Genomic DNA, 12092 nt, shown 5'->3' with positions numbered 1-12092 from the left:
ATGAAAGACACGACAGTTAATTGGGACGGCGTCAAGTAGAAGGACACGACGATTCCTTCGACCGTCTTGCACTCTATTAACATATTGTTGTTATTAACGGCGGGCGGGGCTGCCGGCATAATCTGCCACATGAATCACTCGTTGCGCTTTGTGGTGGCATTCCTCTAATTGATGGTTCCCTGCGCTTGCGGCTTGCTCAGCTCGGCACCTTGCTCCATTCTGCTGCTGGCGCTCGCCGTTTTCCAAGCATCCTTTGCTTTCCTCTGCTGAGGCTGCGCGACTATACCCGCCCTGACTTTGACAAAGTAGTGCCTGCGCGCCTGTGTGCATGCAGCGTGCTTGTTCTTGTAGTTGGTCACTCCAAAGGGGCCGTTAGCTTTGTTTAATATGGGAGCCAATACCTGTTGGTTCTCAAACCGGGGTCCGCGAGCGTAGTGTAACTAAACTAAAATAAGCATCATAAGCTAATTACCCTTTGCTAATTTAGTTTTGGAGCCATTGGTGGTCCTGACTCAAATGAGATCCCCCCCCCCCCCCCCCCGCCCCCCGCTGGTGCCCCCCCCTAGCTTTTATGTCCTTTTTAGGATTAAAATAGCTTTATTGTTGCTGGGCACTTAGGTCTACTACGTTACTGTATTTTGATGCCATTATGCTGGTACGTGGAGAGCGCCATGCTGCTCTTTTTGGGTGGTCCTCGATTTGAAAACGACTGGTCTCTCTAACACGTGCGTGCATGCGCACGTGCGTGTGCGTATGTGTGTGTGTGTGTGTGTGTGTGTGTGTGTGTGTGTGTGTGTGTGTGTGTGTATAGCTTTGCTGCAATGCTGTGGGACTGTTAGCTTCGTTTCATGTGTGTCTTGGGGAGCCTATCAAGTGCGTTTGCACACTCTTCTGTTTTGTCCTCCATTACATCCCTCCTTTCATCCCCTGCTCTGTCGTTCACCTTGTTTCCTACCCCCACCCTTCCCCCTCTCTCCTCCCTCCCTCTCATTGATAGTGAAGCACATGTGAGCAGAATGCCAAGGAGCTCATCATTATTCTGGCAACAGAGCGTGCAGCTCGGCCTGAATGTCAATCCCCTGTCCTCCCTCCCTCCTTCCTTCCCTACATCCCGCCGCATCCTCTTGCATTATCCCACCATATTCGGACGAGGGTGGGGATGCACGTGTAACACTTGAGTAAAGTTTGCGCCGTGCTCGTCATTTGTGTGTTTGTGTGACATGTGGCAAATGTTCCTCCTCAAGGTGTCAAGAGCAAAGTAGTGTAGGATGGAAATGAGCTGTAGACTGCTGCTGCGGAATAGATATTTTGGCACGGTGGGGGTGGGGCCCCAACAGACAAACGGCGTTGGGGCTGCGTGCAATGCCAGTGGCAGTTCAAGTTGCGTCACAGCATTTTTCTGTGGCGATTGCCGTGCGTGAGTTGCTGTCATTGGAATTCTGACTTTTGGTTTCGCTCTCGCCTTGTGGAGTTCCTGTGGTTACTTCAGTAGGAAATATTTTTGCCTCAGTTTGCTCTTCATTGATGTGCTGCTTGTGTGGGACTGTGTTTGGGCCCTTAAGTCAGAAATGTTGCTTATTAGAACTTTCTCAGATGGGGAAGAACCATACTTGGCCACTTGGGTAGGAAATGTTTCACGTCTAAAAGTCATTTTGACATTATGATGTGACTTTAGCTGCCAGCGAACCACTTTTGGTTCCTTCATTAGGATAAATGTGATTTTGATTTCTGCTGTGGATGCATGTTTGGTTCCTCATTCACTGCTCCCTCACCCAATCAGTTATTTAAGTTTGAATTGGGACATGTTCAAAGTGATTGTAGCTAGATTATGATGCAGTTATCAAATGCGTCAAATCATTATTTTGTGTCTGTGATTGTTTAGATAAAATGTTGGTGCTTTTTTCTCGGTCCAAGTTGCTTGAAAAGGGACCAAGAGGGGCAGTGACCCACCACATCCAGTAGATGACGCTCCAGTGAAAATACACTCGTCTTTCCCATCTTTGCTGCCTTCTACAGGCCGGGAATTGAATATCACCCACAGAGATGAACGTCCTCAAAGGAATGCTGAATAAATGTAGAACTTAATTAAAAGACAATTAACGGTGTACATTAATCTTTAGATTGCCCTCGCAGAGTTAAGTGGAGCTTTCTACTACAAAACTCGTTTTTTATCACCATATTTGATTGCATTTCATCATATTGAAGTCTCGCTGTGTGTAGGCCATGGAAATTCGGTCATTTTTCCATTTCATAATGTGAGGAAGGGGCGGGGGTTACGCTTTGCCTTACTTGCTTATTTTGTTTTTGTTAATCTGCTTGTTTTTATTGATTGAAATTTGGTTTCCTTCTTCTGATGAGATATAGACAATTCTGAGTGCTTCTTTGAGTGTAAATTTCGACCATATTCTTGTGAGAACAGGCTTAAATCCATGCGTGTGCGCGCACGCGTGCGTGTGTGTGCGTGTGTTTGTCTGTCAGTCAGGGTGCGAGGCATGCTGGTGTGATAGCGTTTATCACGCTTGAGCATGAAGTAGTGTTAAACTCTGTCAGGGTAGTAGTCCTCCACCAGTGTGTTTATGTGTGTGTTTAATACGAGTGTTTTCCCTCCTCGTGAGGTTTTTTTCCTGGTGTGTGTTGCCTGTCCTAATTCAAAGGCTGATCGCACTGACTGACAGAGACGAAGGTGCTGGGCAGTAGATGTTCATCTTTGAGGAAAAACACCTTTGAGGGGAAAAGAGAGGGGGAGGAGGAGTGGGTGGTGAGTGTGGGTGAAAGAGAGAGCGAGAGAGAGACACAGAGAGAGACAGAGAGAGACAGAAAGAGCGAGAGAGTGAGAGAGAGCGACAGAGCGACAGGGAGACAGAGACAGAAAGAGACACAGAAAGGGAGACAGAGAGAGAGAGCGCGAGACAGAGAGCGAGCGAGCGAGCGAGAGCGAGAGAGACAGAGAGAGAGAGAGAGAGAGAGAGAGAGAGAGAGAGAGAGAGAGAGAGAGAGAGAGAGAGAGAGACAGACAGACAGACAGACAGACAGACAGAGAAAGACAGAGAGTGAGAGAGCGCGCACGCGAGAGAGAAACGCACTATTGGGCAAGTGGAGGACGCAAAGTGGATGCAGCCGAAGCAGAGAAAGTGCACGCGCGCAAGTCCGAGTGGATGTACTACTGCTACGGACGGACAGACAGACGGACGGAGCAACACATGGAAGTACGCTGAACGCGGACAGAGCGAGCATCTGCATCCCCCGGTGAGAGAGCGGGCGAGCAAGCGAGCGAGCGCCGCGCCGCAGTGAGGCGGGCAACTGGCGAGCTGAGTGCGCGAGCACAGCCGAATGAGTGTGCAAGTGTGGACGTATTTTGCGTGTGTCCCGCTGTCGTGGTTCGCATAGTCTTCAGACTTGATGCGTGCGTGCGCGCCCCCGTCGGCAACATTGGTATTCAGCGGACAGGATCTCGGCGATCTCACTGCGCCTTTCCCCAGGACGGGATCACAGAGCAGGGATTGTGCGAGGCACCGGGAGCCCCCTCCGATGGGTGAGTGTATATGCGTGCGTGTCTGTCCTCCCTCCTTCTTCTCCTCCTTCCTCATCCTCCTCTGTCCAGTGATTTATGATTTTTTTTCTTTTTTTCCCCAAGCGTCAACCGGTGTCTCTGCTTCTGCCAGCTCCGCTCCCCGTCCTCTTCGCCCAACCCCCCCCCCCCCCCCCCCCACCTGTTTGCCTCCATCCCATCCTTATTTGTACTGGTCTTCTCAGCCATCCTCACGTCCTTTCCTGATGTCATGTCCACAATGTCCTCTGTCCAGTTTCCGCACGCATCCCCATTCCGCTCTCGATGCAGCCGTCCTCGTTTTCTCTTCTGATGCCTCTATCCGAATGTCCGGTCCATTCATTCTTATGTCCTCTGTTCAGTCTGGTCTTGTCAACTCGACTCTTCTCCACCTCACTGGTGTCCATTCTCATGTAATTTCCCAATGTAGTCACCCTCATCCATGTCCACCAATGATGTCACCATCCTTGTGGCTTCTCCTGAGGGGTCCACATCGTAATGTCTTTTCCGGAATTAACCGTCATCTCCTGTTGTATCTCTTCCGGATGAATCCACCTTCGTCATCCTCCTCACGTTTCCTGATATGTCCACCCTGGTGTCCTCTTCTGATGCCTCCGCCCTCATGTGCTGTCCACGCCGTCCGCTCCTCCCCATATCTTCTCCTGCTGTATCCATTTTCCTTCCTACTCCTGATGGTCATGTCCTCTGACATCTCCTCTCATGTCCTCATCTAATGAATCCCTACTCATGTGTATTGGGCTTAATCCATTCTCAGGCCCTCTGCTAACGTCTCCTTCCTAATGCCCTCATCCATTCTTGTGATCTGCACGTCCATATCACGATCCTGACTGTGTTTCCCTCTGTTCAACTTTTCTGTCCGGCCTCATCCCTCTGTCTGTCCTGTTCCTATGATTGGCTGTAAACGGCTCAGTTCAATTGTCGTGCACTCTCCCCACTTCCCAATGATGAACCTGCCCTCCCCCTCACATTCTTCAATTTCTTACTTGGGCTCCATCAACCCTCATCTTTCTCCTCCTCATTCTCATCTCATTCATAGCCGAAATCTCTTGGAGTGTTATTCTCTTGCTTTCTTTCTCTGGATGTGCATTCAAACAGAGTACAGACGCGCCAAACACGTCACCAGCGAATGAACAGACGACTGTGCCAGTGTGCGTGTGTGTGTCAAAGTACTGCGTGTATTTCTGCGTGTGTCAATCATTCAGATTGTGCCTGTGCGAGACAATGCAAAGAGGTGTTTTCAAGCCCAGCTTGCTGGATTGCAAGATCAACACGTCTAATCGTCTCAGGCGTGACACCTGCGACACAACACACACACACACACACACACACACACACACACACACACACACACACACACACACACACACACACACACACACACACACACACACACACACACACACACACACACACACACACACACACTTTCCAAGCATTGATTATCCCAAAAAATGACACTTAATTCTTAAATCCGCCGTTCGACAAAGTCGATAACGTTGCCATATTTTTGGAGGCGAAACTTTTTGGAAGTTGCCAATAGTCTTTGTCAAAATTAAACATTCATGCAAAATGTCGTCAAATAATTCCCATTCTTACAGAATATTCAAAAATTAAAAAAATTATGTGACTTTGGATTTGTCCAACTGCTACCAAATTTGGACAATGTATATGTCATGTATATGTCAACATAAAGACCACACAAAAGACCACAGGAGCTCTGCTTTCAAGCCCGCCATCCACACACACACACACACACACGCACGCACACACACACACACACACACACACACACACACACACACACACACACACACACACACGCACACGCACACGCACACGCACACGCACACGCACACACACACACACACACACGCACACACACACACGCGCGCGCACAAACACACGCGCACACACACACACTCTTCTAATGGCCATCCCATTTTAAACGGTCCTCTGCGAATCTGGCAATCCGTTGCAAGGTCACGTATGTCCACATTGCGGTATCGATCGGTGTGTAGGTCGAATGGACTCCACTGTTCTTTTCCCACGTGGGCCATCCGCTATACTGGACACTAACAGGCAGCCTGGAGGAGATGATGCAGTCGGTCCCGGCGAGGATTTCTCGCGAACTACCAGTGCTTGTTGCTGCCTCAGGATTGCTTGTAGACATTGAGCAAGTGCAAACTGTTGCATAGTAACAAGAGTGGAGGCAACCTGTTGCGTGAGCTCAAATTTGACATCCGCCGGCTGACTTGAGCTTGTGTGAATAAACCGATGGATAGGGCCTGATGAATAATAAAAAATGTGTGTGTCTAAGCTCTCCATCTGTGATCGACTTTCATACCTGTCAGCTTCCCTCCGTAACCAAATGTCTTGGCACCTTATAAAAGGGCCACCTGATTTGTGACAACACAAATAAGCGGTTCAAAATGATAAAATAACGATGAAGGGAATGGAATTAATCACGGCATTTAATTTGTGCCTACAAAATATCGCTTGTCAAATAAGTGTAGATCATCAACTGCACCGCACACATCAAACGCACATTAAGGTCGCAATTTCATGGCAGCAACTTGAAATTGTATTTATTATAGGCATTTATTATATGGCAGTTGAAGGGATTTTTTTTCAAACGTGTAAATGGCTCTATTTTAGTCAGCCGTGATGACAGTTGCGCGATTAGGTGCTCGACACGTCCACATGATGAAGGATTTGCACAAAACCCGGAACTTTAAAACCTGCACCTATACTTCAACATCCCAAAAATAATTCCATTAACCTTATTTGCCCTTCTTTGTTCTTGAGATTATTTTCACACTCCACCACGCAAACCAGGCATTTTGTGACTCTTAGAGGATATTATTTTTATTTAGTGAAGATAGAAAAAAAATATGTATTTTATATAGATGCCAAGCGACTGTCTGGCTGCGAATATACAACAAGAAGCGTCATGATCAGGTGTGAGTGTATCAAATCCAATGCGGGCATTGAGAGGAGGAAGTGACAGGGTGGAGTGTTTCCAAAGTGAGACGACTGAAGTGAGCGGAGATGTGGGGAGGAAGTGGGCCGAGGCGGCCATCGAGGGCAGAGCAGCCTGCTAACCTTTCAACGCTTCTCCATCCAGCCAACACGCAGGGTAGCCTCAGCATGCCACTTCAACGTTAAAAGTTGCCAGTAAAACCAATAAAGGCCATCACAACACAACTGGAGACGCTTGAGGGAGGAGTGGTCCACTCTGTCTAGCCGAGATGTGATTAAAAAGACACGGCTTACTGTTTCCAATGTTGTGTTCTCACGTAGCCCCGAAGGAGCCCAAAGGAACCCAAAGGAGCCCAAAGGAGCCTGAAGGCCATTGGAGCTCCTCCGGGGCCGCAATTGGCCAGACCGTCAAGTAAGCGTTATAACGTGTGCTCCTCATGTCTCCTCCATGTGTCCACAGTCTTCTCCAGATGTGAAGAAGGTGGGCGCAACGGCAGCGCGCAGCCTGGGTGACGGCTTGCTAAACCGCTAGCGGTGCAATCAAGGAGGCCCCTCGGAGGAGTCCGCCATCCGGTTCGCCTGTCAAGCGGCTTGTCGGGGATCATCGCAGAGCAAATAGGCCGCAGTGATGCCCCGGCGAGGCGGCAGCGCCTTCGGACATGTCCGGACCTATCCCCTGGATATCCTGTTGGGATTGCAACATTTGGCCGCCGAGCTTGTTTTCCACAAGGAGTAATTGAAAATCCACTCATCGCCCACCTCCCCACCAAGAAGACTTTGTGTCCCCGTTCTCTTGTCAGGGCAGAAGGACAGCTCAATTTTATAAGGAACAATTTCATCCCACTTTTTCCCCCGCCCCCTTTTCTCTTAGCCTGTAGTTTTCTTTTTATCAAGATAATAGACTGTCCGAAGAACATAACGAGCAGGTACAAAAGCGAGAGCGACAAATTAAGCAGCTTCTTGTTGCTGTGGACACGCTGGAGAACGGGAGCGTATAGAAACCTGCCGCTGGAAAGATGACTCGGTAGATGAACAAACATGCTGGGCAGTCGACTCATTGTCATTCTGAGCGTCGTGTGAAGCAGGAAGGAGGAAGAATAAAAGGCATCGCGAGGAGGGGTGAGGCGACGGCGGCAGCCCTGTTGTTTTTGCAGCAGGCCTGCCCGCGCCAACACAACAGGTGAAAGGCAGGAAAGAGAACAGGTGTGCCCAAGCCTCCTCTTCATCTGTTTGCTGTTGACCTTTTTACCCCCTCCCACCCCTAGTGCCCCCCCATCAATCCGAGGGATTATTTTTGTTTCATCGCTCAATAAAGACGGAAGCCTGCAAATTCCTTCATTGTGTCTCTTGCACGCGCCCCTGCCCTCGCAGTCCTAAGTGACACACCATGCGGCCCGGTGACCCCCTCTCGGCCGCCCCCCTTGGCTGAAGCGCTCAGAAAGCTCAGCTCTCGGTGCCAGATCTCCCCTTCTTCTCCTGCTGTGACGCTTCTGATTGCCGTCTTCATTCCTTCTGTGAGTAACAACCTTCCTATCCCCGTTCTGCCTGTACGGATGTGCGCTGTTGTTTTGTTTAGTTTGTTGACAGCAGGGGTTTGCTTTTCCTGCGCTTTTCCTGCTCCGGGCAATGTGAATGCATTTGTGTATTTGGTACCGGGCCCTCAGTCACAGGGAGGGCGCGAGACCGGGGCTTTGACAGCCCCCTCAAAAATCTTTGTACACACCACTCAAGCCCATCCAGCATTTTCTTTGATATTCTAAAATATATTTAGCATGTATCAGTCAAGCCCCCCTTTAGCCCCAAGAGTGGAAAAAAAATCTGTTCCCAATACCACCACTATCACGTTGCAATTATAGAACCCATCAATCGATGCAGGTCACAACTAAGAGAAAAAAAACGTGCAACAGTGAAGTAGAAAACATCACACTTAGCTAAAATGCCAATTATTAAATGTTTTGATGTGTGCAGATTGTGACAAACTTGCTTTTATTGTGGTCCCACCAACAAATCAGAGGGTGGAAAATTCTTTGTCATCGATTTAAAACCTGTTTGGTTAAAGACACAGCCTCGGTCATTCCTTAGACGAACATGGCGACAAATATAAGATGAAATCTGATTGGGCACAAAGAAATGTTACTCTAATTGCTTCGATTGACCCGCTTTGTGTAGCCAATTTCAAAAATTCCAGTTTCAATTTTAGGCATGCTTCACAAAATGCCTCCTACTCGGAAAGAAAATGTCACACCGCGGAAGTGGTATTGGGACTGTAGTATTAGTGCATTTAATTTGGTACATGTGCGAGTAGTGGCAATGCACAGTATCAACCATATCAATATTGGTATCGGTGCAGCCTGCCTTTTGACTTCATACGTGATTGACTGCCCTTCATGTGGCAAAGGGCAGCGATAGTCGCTGATATGCTTCTCTCCCCCGCCTACTGCCCGATGACTGCTGGGATAGGCTCCAGCACGCCCGTGACCCCTATGAGGACAAGCGGTACAGATGATGAATGGATGGATGGATGGATGGATGGATGGATGGATGGATGGATGGATGGATGGATGGATGGATGGATGGACGGACGGACGGACGGATGGATATTTCAAATATGTTTTGGGCATTTTTGGTGGGGTCCAAATATAGTTTATTTTCACTTGCGAGTTGGGCGTAAATTAGCATTCCTTGATCAAATTCTGACTGTCAACCAAGAAGCCTCTGCATAAGGCCAACAATGTTTCCAGCATCTGTTTTATTTCAGCTTATTGGGATCTTGAATTAGCCTTTTGCCTTCATATGTATTGGTCCTGAGGTTAATGTAGACTAATTAGTGGCATTTCCCCCCACAGCTTCTTTGAGCATTTCCTTTTTTATGATCTTCTGTCACAAAGGATAAACCAGCTGATGAGAGAGAGCCCCGATTCCCTGACTCGTACTATGCCGCCTCCGTTTCACACCTAAGAGCGTTGCGCAATGCTTCCGCCTCCTTTGGTTTACCATTGCATCCGATGCGAGCAATGACGTCGTCTCGCCTGGGACATGTGCACGTCTTTATACACTGTCACAGTCGCATAGCTGCTCCCCCCCCCCCCCCCCCCTTTTTCCAACCACCATACCCGGGAGACGCTCAATCAAGATCGTTCCGTCAAACAGACCAATGAGCTGCAAATAACGCTATTATGCCGGCTTCCAGCTCGGAGTGTCACGGCGACGGAAAGGTTGGGAGGGACAAGCAAAAAAGATGCAGTGTGTGTGTGTGTGTGTGTGTGTGCGTGCGCATGTGTGTGTGTGTGTGTGTGTGTGTGTGTGTGCGTGTGCGCGTGCGTGTGTGTACGTGTGTGTGTGTGTAGTGTGCATGTGTGTCTGTACTGTATTAGAGGGGCCCTAGAGCAGCAAAAGACCTTCCATCCATGGGATCAATGTGATGGCTTTAGCGAGGCCTCGTTTTGTTCGCACTGCCGCTCATCCTCTGACAACCGAGATTATTAAATAATACCATTTCTGCAGCTGCACATTGATAACACACTGCTACCCCAACAGCTTCTGTTTTGCCAGGATGGAAAGTGAGTGTGGGGGGTTGATAGTTGCCTTCAAAGACATGATTGGCTTCACAACGTGGTTGACAAACAAAGTAGCCTAGCAACAATTGGAACAATTTGATATTTGATGCAGAGCAGCAAGCCATTTTGGCTTGGGGGTCTCTCTGACTATCTCGACTGAAGCCTATAAACATGATCTGTCTGCCCATAAGGTCTAAGCAATGACTACCTCTCCTGTTGTATATTTAATACAGAGCTGTGATTCAATGAAGGTTTGTGGCTGCTATATGCCGTTTTTACATTTTTATCGAGATTGTACTCTGTCCAATTCTGCGACATTGACCCAATCAGAGCCATTGTGCTGATTTAGCGCTTGCGAGATAGTTCTCATCCTTACTTCAGGTACAGAAGTTTACAATGAAAAGCGATTGATTTGCACGTTTTTTTGTGTGATTTGCAACATTGATCTTCAGAGAAAAATTGGATTTGAAAATATTGTCTTGGTGTGTAGTCTTGGCAAACTGCTAGGCGCTGGGCATTTTTTTCTCTCTTTGCTGTATGACAATGACGGCGCATCCATCTTGTAGTCTAGTACGCCTCACAAACGTTTTGACCTTGCCGTCTAGTAAAAAGCCGAATCGGACAGTATTTGATGAATGTTCCTCCAGTACGTCAGGAGTGGGGAGGGCAGCCAGAAAGTTCCGACCCGGGTCCTTGGCGAGAAAGCACGCGGAACCCGCTGAACCAAATATCGAGGCTTGTTCCCCACCGCGAGCCCTGTGAGAAGGAATCACTTGCCCGCTGAGATGAAGATTAGCTCTGCAAAATGCAAGAAATTCACACGCACGCAAAATTTACAATGACAAAATCAAAGCGTGACGTCTCAATTTAAAGAGACATGGCATAAAAAATGTGGCGATGGGAACAAAAGCAAAATCTTCCCAAGTTTAATTCAATGAGGCATGAAAACATGAGGTTGGGGGTCATTTGAGGTCACGGGCTGTGGACTGTATTTTTAGCGTTTTTAGTTTAGTGACAGCTTTTCCCAGCATCCACGGCGTCCCATGGAGCGTCTCATCTCCATAAAGCGCCGCCTGGGCGCCTTGCGTCAAGCTGATCCGAGCCAGCAAGCGGCGTGTTTGAGCCTCCTTGCTTGGCGCCTTCAATACTCAGGTGCTTGACCAGCTTGCACTAAAGCTTGCCTCATCATTGCCTAATGGAGCAAAAAAATAGAGCCCTATTTGCTTAGCTGTTTGTCCACTCCTGCTTGCTTTCAGAGCCCCAGTCTGAGTGGGGGAGGAGAGGGTCTGGATAGCGAGTGCACGTGTGTTCGTGACCATTGTGATGGGGGCTTGGGCTTGAATGGACACTTGTTTTTTCTTTTTTATAAACGTTCTCCCGACTGAGCTGTTTGGTGGCTCGTAAAGAAATGGCCGCTAATGGCCTCCTGCTTAATGGACTCATTAAGATCGAATTGTAAGAAGATAAAAGCAACGCGAGTAGCGTGTGCCTGGCGTGATCGTTTCTTGCGGACGGAGGAATCGTCATGCCAGCCGTGTTGCTTGCTGGCGTTTTCCGCTGTGTCAGCGGCACCCGCCACAACATTTGACAGCGCCCCGTTTTTGCGTCATCGCGATCCTCGACGGGTGTCCTGACTCTGCCACGTCACCACCGTGTGACGGGAGGTCACTCGGGGGCACCGCAGAGCGAGGCCAAAAGGCATTCTGGATGGCCTGGCGTGTTGCTTCACCGCGGCTCAAGTCTTTCTTCGTGCTGTCCGGAGGCTTGTTTGCTTGCGTCGGTCGCAGCTGCGGTGTTGGATCACTGGGGGATGGTCATTTACATGAAAATGAGAATAGCACACTGCGCAGAGCAGTTTAAAAAAAAAATGACACCCAAACATACCACGAAGAGCCACATCTGTGGCATTGTAAGAGGCTTATTGCATTTGGGTGCCAGCATAACAGCCAAATGCTGCTTCACCGTGTTTGCTTCAAACTCTGAAATGA

The 12092-nt window shown here is 48.7% G+C and overlaps 1 protein-coding gene across 10 annotated transcripts in view; it reads left to right on the top strand.

Moving 5' to 3' along the window:
* The first annotated feature begins 1399 nt into the window (after positions 1 to 1399).
* Positions 1400 to 12092, top strand: part of grik5 (glutamate receptor, ionotropic, kainate 5) — a 97625-nt gene continuing 86932 nt past the window's right edge. For 3 of the 10 annotated variants that reach the window (XM_049731441.2, XM_049731445.2, XM_049731442.2), the window contains exons 1-2: positions 1403 to 3532; positions 7008 to 8061. The gene's annotated coding sequence lies outside the window, so the exon portion shown is untranslated. Of the gene's footprint in view, positions 3533 to 7007; positions 8062 to 12092 lie in introns of all 10 variants that reach the window. The other 7 variants (XM_049731438.2, XM_049731440.2, XM_049731437.2 and 4 more) reach the window with 7 other exon arrangements.

Source organism: Syngnathus scovelli, chromosome 9 (assembly GCF_024217435.2).
Source record: "Syngnathus scovelli strain Florida chromosome 9, RoL_Ssco_1.2, whole genome shotgun sequence".
Classification (NCBI taxonomy): domain Eukaryota; kingdom Metazoa; phylum Chordata; class Actinopteri; order Syngnathiformes; family Syngnathidae; genus Syngnathus; species Syngnathus scovelli.
This window is presented reverse-complemented; position numbering and strand designations above follow the sequence as displayed.